Source organism: Camelus bactrianus, chromosome 10, assembly GCF_048773025.1.
Source record: "Camelus bactrianus isolate YW-2024 breed Bactrian camel chromosome 10, ASM4877302v1, whole genome shotgun sequence".
NCBI lineage: Eukaryota > Metazoa > Chordata > Mammalia > Artiodactyla > Camelidae > Camelus > Camelus bactrianus.
The window spans coordinates 6,675,956-6,686,129 of NC_133548.1; positions in this window are offsets into that span (position 1 = coordinate 6,675,956).

Below are 10,174 nucleotides of genomic sequence, written 5' to 3' on the forward strand. Positions count from 1 at the left end.
AGTTCAAGTTCCGCCCTCCCAGCCCACCTGCGGCGGCCCTGCACCCTACTGCCTTCCTTCCTGTTCATTTTCCGGGAACCGATTGTTCAGTTACGCCTCCAGCTAGGATGACAAGACCCTCAGTCTCCTCCACTTCCTGTCTCCGTCTTCCTTCTTCCACACCAACCAGGGCACTGGGGGCCGCTCCTGCTTAGGCTGAGCGGCCCCCTCCCAGAGGTCAAATTCCCCTTCTCCAACAGGCAGCAGCAACAGTCAGGCCTGGAGTGTTGTCCTCCCCCTGGGTTACTGCGGGTACCTCGGACACAGCTCTCCCCAGCAGTTTCCCAAAGATCTAGTCTCCCCATTAACCTTTCTCTTGGCACCCCCACTCAGTCTCATCTAACTCTGCCATCTCCCCCATCTGTCCCGAGAAGCCCTATCTGGCCACTCCTCCCCCACAACTAAACCCAGACCCGCAGGCCTCCCTATAGCTAACTGCGGGATAGGCCACAACTTTGGCTTTTATAGCCCTGGGCCGCGTCACCAGGACATTGCTCAACGGGACGATTCCTCCACTGCCACCGGAAAAAGAGTCCCTCCCTGACCCTGCCCAAGGAGAGGACGCGCGGTGGTTCCGTCTTCCCGGGGTGTCCGCCCTCTTACATTCCCCGATTATTCCTGCTTCGCTTAGCAGTGCTTCCAGAGATTGAGGACAGACCTCAAGGTCATATTTGGGAGACGGATTCTAACGGGGGGTGGAGAGAAGGTCTTCTCTCCTGGTCTTGGTGCCGGGGGTGGGGAGGCACCCTGTTCCCTGAGAGAAAGGGGGGGGTTGGGAAGATGGGTTGATCCGTCCTCCCGAGTGGGCGAAGGAAAACTGCGGGGGTCGCTTCAGGTCATTCCACCCCGGGAAGTCTGAAAGAAGGGCCGGCAGAGCGTCTGGAAAATTCCAGGCGGCGGCGGAGAGATCTCTGCGGAGGGCGCATCACACCCCAGGCGCCAGCGGCCTGGGGTGGGGTGGGGGGGCGGCAGCGCGTGACTCCTAGGGCGGTGGCTCGGCCTCGTGAGCGCCGGTGACGTCAGTGCCTAGGCGCGCGGGTGGGTTGGGGTGGGAGCGGTGTGGTGGCCCGAGTTCCCGGGACTGCAGCCAGGATCCTCCTGAGGGGAGCGTGGACTGTCTGTATGTTGGCACCCAGGCAGCCCTGAGAGAGCTGTACCCAGAGCTGTGCTTAGTGTCTCTGATTAAGAAACGTGCTGTGGTTTATATTTTTTAAAAGTTGATTAAGAAGTTAAGCCCCCGTGTTGCCACCTGTTGGTAGCTGAGGAGCATGACTCATGACTTTGTTATTCTGTTACCAGGGGCCTAGAGGTTTGAAGTATGTAATCAGAAAAGATGTCCATGCTGGGATAGACTGTTTTATGATTGTTCATTATGTATTAAATGGAAAAAAGAAGTTGCAAGGTAATGAAAAGCACATCTTGTTTGTGCAGGAAAAACACATGTAATTCCGTGGCGAGAAAACTGAAGGGGTGTAGATACTCAACTCATTTTATTTTGGGGATTGGGAGGTGGGGGAAAAGTTTTTTGAAAGGAAGAACAAATTTGTCCAGGCCTGTTTACAGCTTCTGGTGGGCTTCAGAGAGCCTGTTTGATGACTGCTGGGGGCACTGCCCACTGGCTGCCCACGTGAAGCAGGCCCCCAACCTGGGTGTCCCAACAGCTAGAGAAAAGCAGGTGAACTCTTGTCCCCTCCACCAAGGCCAGGCAGGACCTGTGTGCTTGGTGAGAATTTTGAAAAGGGTAGTTGGCATCTCCCTTGCCACTGTGGGACCAGAGTGAGGAGGAACCACAGCCCCAGACCCCCTGTGTGGCCTGGTCTCAACCCTGGACCCCAGCAGCATAGGGTGTAAGGATGGTGATCAGAGTAACCATAACTGAGAATAGCTTCTTGTACCAACTCCTGCCAGGAAATCTCCCAGGGTAACCACCCACACTCCAAACAAAACTGCCTGTGACAGCAGGCCCCCTTGGTAACAAGGGGGAAACTAGGGAAGATTTTTTTCCCCCTGCCTCTGTGAGATGCCATCTGCGGGTGGGCCAGGCCCAGCTGCCGCACCCTCCCTGCGTTCTGGGAAAACTGATGACTCTCATGTGACCCTCATCCCAGAAGGGCGAGTCTGTGGCAAGCCCAGGCTTGTTCACAGGGCTGCTCAGCCGCCCTCTTCTGCCACGGAAGGATTCTGGCAGCTCACTCTTCCCCAAGATCTGCCTCATCTGTCTTGTCCTGACAACATTTCCAGTGGTGGGTTGGAGAGACTTGGCCTGAAAAAACTGCGGAAAGAGGGAATTGCCTGTTAGAATGTTCTAGAAAGGCTAGGAGGTGTGTGTAATACTAAGCAAGTGCTTTTGCTGCTGCGTCACAGTACCAGGCCTTTATTTATCTACAAGGCGCCTGAGAGGAGGTTGTCCCTGCTGTCTGTCTGCTTCCTGGGCCCAACCTGATGTCCTAGTTTTCTGTTTTCTACCTCTGGCTAATAATCTCCCTCATTCACACATGTCATTTCTAAATCCCAGAAACAAACTATCTTAGATTTTATTTTTCAAAAGAGCAGGAGTAGGTGGAATTAGCCACACACAAAGCATTAGGATTCTATAAAGCTTAGGACTCTCCAACGCAAAAGGAACTAAGACCCTTCTTTGTGTCCCTGTGTCTGGTGTAGCCTGGCCGCACATTCCATTTTCAAGGACAAAGTCACCCAATTTCAGTGGGTCTTGGTTTAGAAGCTCTCCTGGCCTCTGAGTTCCACACAGCTAGTTTTCTCTGGAGATTTAATGTATTTGAGGGGAGATGAGGGTGGAAAACCACATCCTGCCGTAGGGGAGCTGAGGCAGTGCTCACAGTAAGGTGGACAAATGTGGAACTTGGGTTCTGCCTCTTTCTCTGCAAATAAGGCTAAAAATAACTCCATCCTCACAGAGCGGGAGGGCAGGGCGGCCAGTGCGTCAGCAGATTTATCTGGATCAAAACAAGCTGTTCCAGGAAACAGCAGTAAACAAGAGGACCTTGGGTCCCTGGGTGGGGCTGGGTGGTGATAGATCTGCCCCACCCCCAGGTGGGTGGCCGAAGCCTGCTCTTTCCTGGGCAGTCCACTTAGGGCCTCAGAATTGGAGGGGAAAGGACAGGAAGCTCCCCTTGGGCAACATCTGGATTTCAGGGGCAGGGCGGGGGCTCCAAGTCCTTTCTCACAGCCATGGTCGCCTCCCCATCTTGTTCTGAAGCCCACTTAGCTCTGTTGTTTCCAAACATGCACACCAGCGTGGGCAAGGACCCAAGAGGGAGAAGAGGGCTGAGAAAGGGATGGACTTCACGTTCAAGATGGGTAGGATGATGGCAGTATTGTTGCCACCAGCGAATGTGCCAGAACCTGCGCCTATCCCCCACAGCTCCAGAGCCGCGGCTTCTGGGTCACCTTGGGCTCTCCGGTCACAGGAGACCTTCGGCTGGGGCCTTTTCCCTCTGAGCCCTGAGCCCCTGGTTTCAGGGCCTGGGTGAGGAACTGCGCAGTCATGGTGTGCTGGCCCGGAGCCCTTCCTGCCCTGGCTGGTCTCACCGCAGCCCTGGCAGGAACAGCAGCCTGGAACTCCCCGCCTAGTCCCCACTGGCTTCCCCTGCCCTGGCAAGAAGCTAGCCTCAGCCTGGGCTCCAGCCTGGTCGCACACCCCCCCACCCCATGACCCTCGGCAGGCCCTCAACCTCTCCCAGCCTGCTCTCCTCGTTCCCACTTCCTAATTCTGATAAAAACTCTTCTGCCTGGAAGTGCTTCACCAAGTGGCCACCTAGCTGAGCCCTCCCTCAGCGCCTTCCTGCCTCTGCCCAGAGGCCACCTTCTCTGTGAGCCCCCCACCCCGCCCCCTTGGGATTTCAGCTCCTGGAGGAAGGGGTTTCTGTCTGTTTTGTTTTTCACTGGATCTCTGCATCTGGCAGTCCCTGAAGTGGTCCTGGCGTGGAACAAACCTCGTTAAATGTGGTGATCAAACAATTATGTTTTGTAAAGTTCACTGTACACTTTGAGGCTCTCAGGAAATATTTGTGATGTTTGTGGACTGATTGAAGGAAGGAAATGAGTTCCCAGGTCAGCAGCAGGCTCACAAACTCGATGATAGGCCCAGTTCGGGGGCCTGTCCAACCCCATGCCCCCAGAAAGGGGGGCTGCTCGTACAGAGTGTGTGGTGCAGCTAAGGAAACCAGAGGAGCCTCTCTCAGCCGAAGCTGGGAGAAGGCGTTTGAGGGAGAAGGCATCAGGAGTGGCTACTCCCTGACCCTGGTTTATAAGGCAGAGAAGGATGTGGGCTGGGCCACCTTCATTTCATGCTCTCATTTTGGGGGCCCATGTGTGTTAAAAAGAGAGAGGGGGAACAAGGAGGGCATTCTAAGTTAGGAGAGAATTTCTCACACGTGGGATTTATGCCTCCTTTGAGGGTGGTAGGGCCTGTGGCTCTGGGTCCCTGAAGCCCTTCCCTGGCCATTGCCGGGCAGGTCCAACTGAGAGCCTCCCCACTCCTAGGGCCAGGCTTCAGGCCTCAGGCCTCGGGCCATGCCTCCAGGAAATAACTTTGATGGTGCCACTCTCCTGCCTCCAGGTCTTTGGGACTTCCTACCACATACAAGGCCTCTGGTGCCCAGCCCTCCCCCCAGCTCCCCCCCCACCTTTCCCTGAGCCTTGCCTCCTCCCTGGAGCTCGCACAGCCCTTCTCCTGCCACCTCCTTACTGGCTCCTGGTCACATCCCTGTGTCCTAAAGCCCCAGCTCCTAGGTGCTCACCAAACTCCTTTGTTCCCCACCCCCTCCATGCTGAGCACTTGTGTCCCTGCTCCCCAGGCCCCACCCACCAGCAGAGGGAAGGCCTGTGGAACGAGGGACTCGGTCCCACAAGCCTTCTTGCCTCCTCTCCCATTGCTGCCCCACCAGTGGCCCCCAGACCTCCTCAGCCAGGTCCACTGTTGCTGACTAAGGAAGTCCCAGCTTTCGTAGGCCTGTGTCCATCTTGCTAGCCTCACCCCAAGCCCCACCACCAGGAGTCTTGGCGATGGCTCCTTGGGTCAGGAACCGGGCAGTGCTGACCCCCACCACTTCCCATGCCTGGGTCTGCACAGTCCCCCAAGAAACCCTCTCCCTTCTCTGGGGCCCGCGTGTAGCCCCTGATGCCCGAGCCCACTTCTGCTACCATCTCTGCTGACGGGACCGTCTTCAGGCCGAAGCCTCCACTTGCCCACACAGTGACCCCACTGGACAACAACCAGTGGGTTGTTCAGACTGCTCTTGAACCTCTGAAAGAGACTTTGCTGTTCTGACCCTCCCTGGCCTGCCAGAGTGGCATCTGTGGGAGAGGTGTGTGTGATGCCCGGCTTCTGTGGCAGAGCGAACCCCTCTGAGTGCTTCCATCGGGCCCTGGAGGCTGCTGACCTTGATGCTGTGAGGGAGGCCTGGGCTCTTCCTGGCCCAGAGAGTCAGCAGTCACCACCCCCTCAACATCAAATGCCAAGATCAAAAGGGCAGGGGACACAGAAGTCTTGGGAAGAGCTGGGACTCTTATTTTCCCACTTGCAAATTATACCTATGACAAGTAGTTTAAAATAGCTGGAGGCCTCCATGGTGGGGGAGGGGAGGTGTGAGAGAGGGCTGGACTGCTGGGAAGGGGGAGGGGTGGGGACTGTCAGCTTCCTTAGGCAAGGGGCGGGGTGGGGCAGGAGGGAGGTGACTAGCTCCGTGGTGTGCGCCCCTCACTTAATGGATTCCCCCAAATAGCCTCAGTTTAAAATATTTTGACTCGGTTGTCATTTCACCAAAAAACAAAAGAAATTCCAAAGCAGAATCCTGATCTTCGGGAAATATGGGTCCTCACACCAACTGGAGAACCCAAGGGGAGCTCTGTATCTGGTGCTCTTGGAGGTCCAGGACCCCAGATCATGCACCAGAGGAAGGTGGCGGCGATCAGGAGCCAGCGCGCCGGTTCTGAGATTGGCTGGGCACGCAGCTTCAGACCCAAGGCCCCAGATTCTGCCCTGCTGCATAGATCCAGGCAGGAGGTGCCAGCTCACCACCTCTGCAGGGAGAGGAAGGGGCGGCCTCAACTGCCCCCTGCTGGCCACAGCCAGACCAGCAATGTAGGGCAGTGACCATGGCTGACTCCCCTCCAAACTGCCACCCACCCCGAATTGTCAACTGGTTGGGGGCAAGAAAAGCAGCAGACCATGGGGCACCAGACTTGCTGCTTAAAACTGAAGTCCTAGGGCAGGTGGGGGTAACGTTCTGGAGTAACGGAAATAAAAGCAAAAATAAACAAAAGGGGATCTAATTAAACTTAAAAGCTTTTGCACAGCTAAGGATACCATCAGTAAAATGAAAAGACAACCTACAGAATGAGAGAAAATATTTGCAAATGATGCGACCACCAAGGGACTAATTTCCAAAATACACAAACAGCTCATACACCTTAATATCAAAAAAAAGCAACCCTATCAAAAAATGGTCAAAAAGCCTAAATAGACATCTCTTCAAAGATAGACAGATGACCAACAAGCACATGAAAAGATGCTCAGCATCACTAATTGTTAGAGAAATGCAAATCAAAAACTACAATGAGGTATCAGCTCACACCAGTCAGAATGGTCCTCATTAAAAAGTCTACAAACTATAAATGCTGGAGAGGGTGTGGAGAAAAAGGAACCCTCCTACACTGTTGGTGGGAATGTAAATTGGTGCAGCCACTATGGAGGACAGTATGGAGGTTCCTTAAAAAACTAAAAATAGACTTACCATGTGATCCAGCAATCCCACACCTGGGCGTATATACCCAGAGAAAAATAAAATTCAAAAAGACACATGCACCCCAGTGTTCACAGCAACACTATTTGCAATAGCCAAGACATGGAAACAACCCAAATGTTCATCAATAGATGACTGGATAAAGAAGATACGGTATGCATATACAATGGAATACTAGTCAGCCATAAAAAAGAATAAAATAATGCCATTTGCAGCAACATGGATGGAACTGGAGATTGTTGTTCTAAGCGAAGTAAGCCAGAAAGAGAAAGAAAAATGCCATATGATACCATTTACTTGTGGAACCTAGGAAAAAGACACAAATGAACTTATTTGCAAAACAGGAAGAGATTCACAGACATAGAGAACAAACTTACGGTTACCAGGGGGTAAAGGGGGTGAAAGGGATAAATTGGGAATTCAAAATTTGCACCTCTTGGGGAGTGATGGAAATGTTCGCTGTTTTGTGTGGTAGTGGTTTCATTGGTGTATACATTTATCAAAATTCATCAACTTGTACATTTAAAATACATGTAATTTACTGTACAGGAGCCATACTACAATAAAGGTGTTAAAAAGAAAAAAAGCTGAAGTCCTGATCCAGGGTGGTCCCGACACCCCAGTTCTGGGTGGTTTTGGGTAACCTGACTGCCTTCTCCGAAATGGGCTGATGTGGGCAGGGAGAAAGTGCCAGGTGACGCCAAAGCATCCTCTGGCTTGGAAGAAAGAGGAGCAGTGAGAATCCGTCAGGAGGTCTGCACTTCCTTGGCTCAGGGCTTTCAGTGCTCATCGTCACAGCCAGGCTTTGCTTGGCTCCCCTGCCCTGCCCCCTTGCCTTCTCACTTGGCTCCACTTGTCTCTATCCTAGAACCTTTCAGGCCCCCTCCTCCAGGAAGCCTTCCTTCATCACTCACTTGCAGATGTGTGCAGAGCACTGTGTTCTGCCTTTGTGGGTGATGAGCATCATATTTCCCTCACTAGCCAGAAGAAATAGGTCTTACCATCCCCATTTTAGAGATGAGGAAATGGAGGCCCAGAAAGTGGATCTAATTTGCCTAAAGCTGCACAGCAGGGATGGAGGAGAGTTAAACAATGAGTAGAGTCTTGGCTCTCCTGGAGTGACCAGGTGACCAGCTTGTTCCCAGGGGAACATTGACATCCAGTCTCCTTGGCCAGGGAAAAGGGAATGTGGGCTGGGGTGTGTTGGGAAGCCAAGCTAGGGAGGCAGTTGGAGAGTGTGAGGAAAGGCCAGAGAAGGGAGATTGCAGGGTGCATTCTAGAAACCAGTGGAGCCAGTGTGCCTGGTGGGCAGGGACCAATCCAGGACTTGTGTGGCCTGAAGCTTAAATAAATGTAGGGGCCCCCTTTAAAAAAAATAATTATTTAGATCCTACTTTTTCAAATTTCACAAAACCATTGAACACACTGCTAGGCTCTCCCAGGGACTTGGAAGGGGCTCCTGCAAAGTGAGAGGGCGATGAAGCTGGAATTTCATTCATTCCAGTGACTCAGCCTCTGGGCAGGCCCCGTCTGTGCGCAGAGGGTTGGGGAGGGAGCCCTGGAGTTCAGGCTGCTGCCCTCACTGCCCCATTAGACATTACCGACCACCCTCTGGGAGCCTGGATTTGGGCCGGCGCTGCCTCACAGGGATGCATAAACCAGGGCCCGACCTCAGGGTGGCTGTGGAAGAGGCAGTGGGAAAACACCCGCTTCACAGTCCAGGAAGCTGACTCCGAGCGGACCTTCCAGCAGCTACCTTGCTGGCCGTGCAGAGCCAGGTTTCCCACCAGGATCTGGTTCCCAGCGGGGCTCCCTCACCCGGCCCCTTAGACAAGCACCCAAGGGTGCCTGGAATTGGGATCATCACAGGCCCCAGGCCTTCAGGGAACTGAGTGGCTTCCCCATCTTCGCAGCTGCAGGTCCTCCTCCAGGACACAAGGGGTGGTTTCCAGGGCTTGGCCTGTCTCTCGCCTGGAGCCCCAGGCTTGGCTGGCAGGCTGAGCAGTGGAGCCAGGAAGGCTGAACTAAGCCCAAGGGGAGGGGGCAGGTAGTGGGGAATGACACACAGGGAGATGGTCTGGGTGGGCTGTGCCCCCTTCTGTCCCTCTGCCAGGCTGGGTGGGCACAGGAGAGCACGAGGGCCATTCTGTGGAGGACAGCCCTCTGACCACGGAAATGCTGTGCACATGCGGGGCTGGGGAGACATGTTCTGAATTTCTGGACAGGCAGCTGCTCCGGCGCACTCAGCCGCCAGGTCACAGCTCAGGGAGGCCTGTTCAGAGACGGGCAGAGGAGGCAGCAGCGCTGGCCGGGAGCACAGAGCAGGGGAGGCCGTGGCAGGAAGGATGGCAGGGTTGGCAGAATGAGGCCCCCCAAAGATGTCTGTGTCCAACCCCGGCAGAGCCTGTGGATGTTAGGTCGCATGACTTGGGGAATTAAAATTGCTAATCAGCTGACTTTAATAAGGAAATCATCCTAGATTATCTGACTTGGTGCTGTGTAATCCCAAGGAAGAGGAAGGCAGAGACTCAGAGAAGAAGCGAGAGGGAAGGGCAGATAGCGTGCTGCGAGGACCCTTCACTGGCTCTGAAGATGGAGGAAGGGGCCACAAGCCAAGGAAATGGATTCTCCCCTGGAGCCTCCAGAGGAATGCAGCCCTGCTGACACCTTGACCTCAGCCCAGTGAGACTCATTTCAGACCTTGATGTCCAGAACTGTCAGATCAGGAATGCAGGTCGTAGTCATTTGCTATGGTGGTCCCAGTAAACTGCCATGGGTGGCGAGGGCAGACGGGCCTGATGCGAGGAAGGGCCCCAGGCCTGCCAGGCCCGGGCAGTGGGTGCCCCCTGCCCCACCAGAGAGGGTGTCTGTGCTGTCAGGAGCACCTGGCCTCTCAGGTGGATCCAGTTCTCCCACCCAGCTTTCCGGGTACAGAACTTCTAGAGATGATGAAAAGAGCTAACACCTACTGAGTGCCTAGTCAACGCCAGACAGTAAAGCATCCCAGCGACCCTGGGAGGTGGGTACTATTATTATTCCCATCTTGAAGGTCAAGAAGTAGAGGCTCAAGGTTGGTGTCTCACATAAGTGCCCACGATCATGGCATCGTGCTGCTTTCGCCAGGGGAGGACCCCCTCCCTGTCACCAGTGCCCAAGGGGAGGGGCCCTAATCCTGGGACCTATTATCAGGACACATGGCTTGCTCCTTCCAGCTCCTGAAATGTTCAGAGTGAACCCCAGCTCCCCTCTAGAGCTTTCCATCCAGGGCCAAAGCCCACAGTTATCACTGCTGCTTCCTGTGGGGCTCCTGGTGCTCCAAAGGGTGGGTCTGATGCCTTCCTGCCCCCAACAGGGCCTGTGGGAAACAG